The sequence below is a fragment of the Macaca nemestrina genome, chromosome 12, assembly GCF_043159975.1.
Source record: "Macaca nemestrina isolate mMacNem1 chromosome 12, mMacNem.hap1, whole genome shotgun sequence".
NCBI lineage: Eukaryota > Metazoa > Chordata > Mammalia > Primates > Cercopithecidae > Macaca > Macaca nemestrina.
The window spans coordinates 20,152,195-20,157,171 of record NC_092136.1 but is presented as its reverse complement, the minus strand read 5'-3'; the positions used below and the strand labels follow the sequence as shown (position 1 = coordinate 20,157,171).

Below are 4,977 nucleotides of genomic sequence, written 5' to 3'. Positions count from 1 at the left end.
CTGCAGAATAAAATAGGGCAGCTATTATTATTTGTGATTTACAGATGGGAAAACAAAGGCTTGGAAGATCAGAGATATTCAAGTTGTTCCATGGCTAACGGGTTCAGTTAAATTCAACAAGCATTTATTGAGCACCTACTGTATGTCAACCCCTGTCCTAGGTCCTGGGGAACTAAAGAGAATAAGAAATGGCCCCCCGCTCTTGAGGAGCTTATTTTTGAGACACCGTGATAGATGCCTTCAGGACGGGTGATAGCAGGGCTCTGAGGCAGCTCACAGAGAAGCAGGCATTAGGGAGGCTTCTTGAAAAAGCTGACATCTGAGCTGAGTCTTAAAGGATGAATAGGAATTGACCAGTCAAGTAAAGGTGAGACAGACATTTGGAGCTAAGAGACAAGGCTGGGGCTAAGCACAGAGTATGGGTCCAGGTCGTGTGTGCAAAAGTCACAGGTAGTTGGTTCTTACAGAATAAACACTTTGAAGCCAGGTCTCCTGCTACTGCTTGATCCACTGTAACAAGGAGGAGAATGACCGCTACGTATGTACATGAGAGTGTGTGTGTGTGTGTGTGTGTGTGTGTGTGTGAAAGAGAGAGTGTGTGTGTGTGTGAGAGAGAGAGAGTGTGTGTGTGTGTGTGAGAGAGAGAGAGAGTGTGTGTGTGTGTGTGTGTGTGAGAGAGAGAGAGAGTGTATGTGTGTGTGTGTGAGAGAGAGAGAGAGAGAGAGAGAGAGTGTGTGTGTGTGTGTGTGTGTGTGTGCAGGCAGGCAGTGGTGGCAGCATCACACATTTAGCAGATCCTGGTAGTCAGAGTATGGTCTATAAACTTTGAAGACCTGGATTTAAATCCTCCATTACTTTTAGCTATTGGACCTTGGGAACATTACAAAATGTCCCTGTGCCTCAGTTTTTCCATCTATAAGTGGGGATGATGAAAAAGCCCACTTCCTGGCATCGCTGGGAGGACTCTATTAGGTAATATCTGAAAAACTCCTTCTAACAGTGCGTGGGAGGCACATAGAGATCTCTCACTGGACATTGGCTGTTATAATTTAGTTAATACAGACACCACTCTCCAAACCCATCCCCAGGGAATTTTTGAGAACCACCACAAATCCACTGGGCTTGGGGTGCTGTTCATCATATTTGTTCTACAAATAAACCAGCAGCAAGATATAACCTCAGACTGGAAAGCGACCTTGAAGGGAGAGGGCACAGAGATGTGAGAAAGAGCAAAGGCTCAGGGGGAGGAAAGTACATTCTGTACATGGGAAGTAGCAAGTCTAGAGGTCTTTATTTAGGGAACACAAAGACCTTTATTTAAGAGTTATGATATGAAAGGGGACAAGGTTACTGCATTTGACTCTGGCTCCAGAAGGCAGAAAAGGGTGAAACGGGCTAATGGGCAGAAGTTTCAGCATCAGTCAGAGCAATAGAATGGGCTGCGTTAAAGGCAGTGAACTCCCCATCACTTGTAATTCCTGTCATTGGAGGTTTCAATCTATCTTACCCTGATGACCGGCTGAGGTATGTGATGTGGTAGAACCAGAAATTCACAAGACGGGGAGAGGGGGAGGAGCAAAAACACATGAGGAGATGAGGCCTTAGAAAGAGGTACAGGACTGCCTGCAGTTGGGTCAGTAAGTTTCATCCCTTTGGATTAGGAATTGTCCATTACAGAAATGTCCATTACAGAAATGTAAAGAATGACTGATAGTGATATCAGTCATTTTCACTTTAGTATAAATTAGACACACAGATCATTTTCTCCCTGACAGCCACCTGATGATAGAGGAGGACAGACAATACCAAATGAGGAGAGAGAAGGACATGGAAAGTAAAGTGGCAAGGGCTCAGAAACAAACTTCATTCATCTCAATTTCGCCAAGGAGTATCCCTGACTGCAACTGAAAGGAGAGGAAAAAAATACTCAGTGGCAAACTTTTGCCATTATTTATTCATTTAGCACCCAACTATTAGGCTTCAGCTATATACCATATTTAGTGCAGGGCACCGGGGACACTAGATGCAACCAGACATAGGTCTGGCCCTCTGGGGTGCCCAGGCTAGTGGAAGACGGGCTTGGAAACCATGATCATAAGCCAGCATGACCCGTGCCATGACAGAAGGATCTGCTCAAGCAGTGGTTGACCTCTCCCATCAGCCACACCCCAGGCTTTTTTCTGAGAGCCACCCCCAACCCAAAAGTAACAGATCGACATGACACCAAAAGAGACAGCAAAAGAGAGGCCCAAAGCGTTTGAGTTACCTGTTTGGGAAGCTGCAGAGCCAGGACTCCAGAGCAGCCCCTGACTCCAGAACGGGGCACATTCTCCCAAATACAAGCACGTTCCTTGGGGCGGGTTTCTGGAACATCCCCCAGCCCACACTGGCCTCCCTCTCAGTGGGCTAGCTCGCCAGCTGCCCTCCTTCTCTCCTCTGCTCCCTTTCCAGGCCAAGGAAGACAGATGATGACTGTCGCAGTAAGGGCCTGTCTGGGGCTCTGGGCAGGTGGATAATTAGACTCTGAGAGAAGCCATCTGCTTTGGGCCCCTTGGGTCTTGGGCAGGCTGGGGCAGCGCAGCTCCTGACCACGCAGTCAGCTCTCACCATGGAGCCCCTACGTGCAAAGGGTTTCAATGTCTCTGGCCATAAGGAGGCCTGGCTGCCTCCCCAGCAGCAGGGCCTTAAGTGAGGAGCTAGGGCTCAGTCAGGTCTTTATTCCTTGTCAGGTTGCTGTACTTCTTGGGGCCCTGGGGTAGAGCTGCACGGATTGGGGCATGTGGAGTAGGGAGGGGTAGGCAAAGGTTACTAGGCACAACCGTGGCACTGCAGAGTTGGGAGAGAACCACGCCAGCACCACGTGGGCCCTTCCTCTTTCCAGAAGGGACAACTGAGGCCCAGAAAAAGGAAGGGACTGGGCCAAGGTCCTACAGTCCTTGTAAACGCACTGTATTTAAAGGTCAATGTCATCCCTTGCTGGGGACAGGAGGGATAGACGGCGGTGGGCAGGCTGAGCAGCCAAGCCCTCAGCTCATAAGGAAAAGCTACCATGTGTTGACTTCCACCCTGCCACACATAGAATTTTACCCTTGACCTTGTCTCACCTTGGCAACCTCTACAGATGTTATTATTATCTCAGTGTAGAGATAAGGAGACTAGAACACGGAGAAGTTAAGTAACTCGCCCAAGGCCACACAGCTATCAAATGGAGTGAGGCTTTGCACTCATGTCTGTCTGAATTCACAGCCCCATTTTTCCCCATGCAAGAGGCAGTGCAGAGTAATGGTAAGCACATGGGTGCCTGGCCTGGACTGCTGTCTGTGTTCAAACCCCAGCTCTGTCATGTACAGGCTGTATGAACTTGGGAAAATTGTTTTTCTGAGTCTTCCCTATCCACTTTTTGAAAATGGGGATTGTAGTACCCAACTCACGGTGCTGTTGTGAAGATTCAGTGAGTTGAACTGTCTAAAGGGCTTGGAGCTGTGCCTGGAACAGGATAAACCCTTGGTAAATGTTGGCTGCTGTTATGACTACCATCTGTTTTCAGCACAACAGCCAAGGGAATCCTTTGAAAACATAGGTCTGGTCACTTCCCTCCACTGTTTCAAATCCCCCAATGGCTTCCCCTCCACCAGAACAAAGGCTCAAATCCTAACCTGGCCTCTGTCACCTCCCTAGTGTTACCTTCCTGACTACCTACAGCCAAGACAAGCCAGGCAAGCTCCTGTCACAGCGCCTATGCACCTGCTCTTCCCTCTGCCTGAAAGGCTCCTTCCCCAGATGTTAACATGGCTCCACCCACCCCCAGCATCTTTTCCAATTTCATCTCCCTGAGACCTACTCTGACACCTTCTTCAAAATTGTCACCATCACCCGCTTCCCTGCTTGATTTTCTAACACTCATTGCCAGCAAACACACTGGATAGTCTGCTTAATTAATATTACAGGGATGGTTTGTCATTTTCTCCTCTCACTAGGAAACAGCCCATGAAGGCAGGGATGTCTGTCCTACTCTCTGCTATGACCCCAGCACTGGAACATTGCCTGGCACAAAGTAGGACCCCAGGAAGCACGAGCTGGAGAAATGCATGAATGCATGACTCTATTCATCTGCTCCTACAAGTGAAACCCCATATCCAACGTCCAGCACATGCTGAGCACCCAAGAAATGCTTGTCAAAACCAGGCCAGCAGGAAGAGGGAGGGGCATTTACAAAACACAGACCAGGCACTAGAAAAAAAGCCAATCCAGACTTTACTCATTCATTCATTCATTCATTCATTCATTCGTTCAAAAACAGACTCGCGCTGGGACATACCCCTGTGCCAGGCTCTGTTTTAGGTCCCAAGGATGTTACACGCTGGAGCATGGAGGGGTGGTGTCTGGCTCATGATCCCTGCCCTCATGGACTTCAAATCTTGTGAGCAAGAGGGACACTGCCCAGCTCTGTGTGTTACACATCGATAACACTCCCATCTCACATACAAGGAAACTGAGGTGTCTTGGCCTCTAAGCAGTAGAGCCAGGTCTAGAACCAGCTGGGTCTAAACTCCTAAGTTCCCCCCTCCTCCCTTGCATGGGAGTCCCTGGTGTGGGTGCTGAGAGGAGGGTGAGGTCTGCATCAGGGAGATGGCGCAGGCCAAGGTGCCGAGGTAGAACATGGAAAGTCATATTAAGATGGAGCAGAAGGAAGTGAAGGCAGAGGGAGGAAGGAGACCAACGGCAGAGCCTGTAGGTGATGGCTCCAGCTTTCTCCACCAGCAAATGTTTGTGAGTGCAGGAAGCCTCAAAGAGCAGCCTGAGGCTTGTGTGGGAAATGAGGAAGAAGCAGAACCCTGCGGGAAGGAGGAGACCTGGCCCCAGGTCATCATATGGTTTAGGAAAGAGGTAGGGAGCAGTGTGAAGAAGAGGTGGGAATGACTCTCGAGCCCACCAAAGCCTGCACATCCCTGCATCCCCGCCTCCATCACCACCAAG

At 49.2% G+C, this 4,977-nt stretch overlaps 1 long non-coding RNA gene across 1 annotated transcript in view; it reads right to left on the bottom strand.

Moving 5' to 3' along the window:
- LOC139357460 (uncharacterized) overlaps positions 1 to 4,977 on the bottom strand; it is a 29,206-nt gene that overhangs the window by 10,193 nt on the left and 14,036 nt on the right. The window lies entirely within an intron of this gene.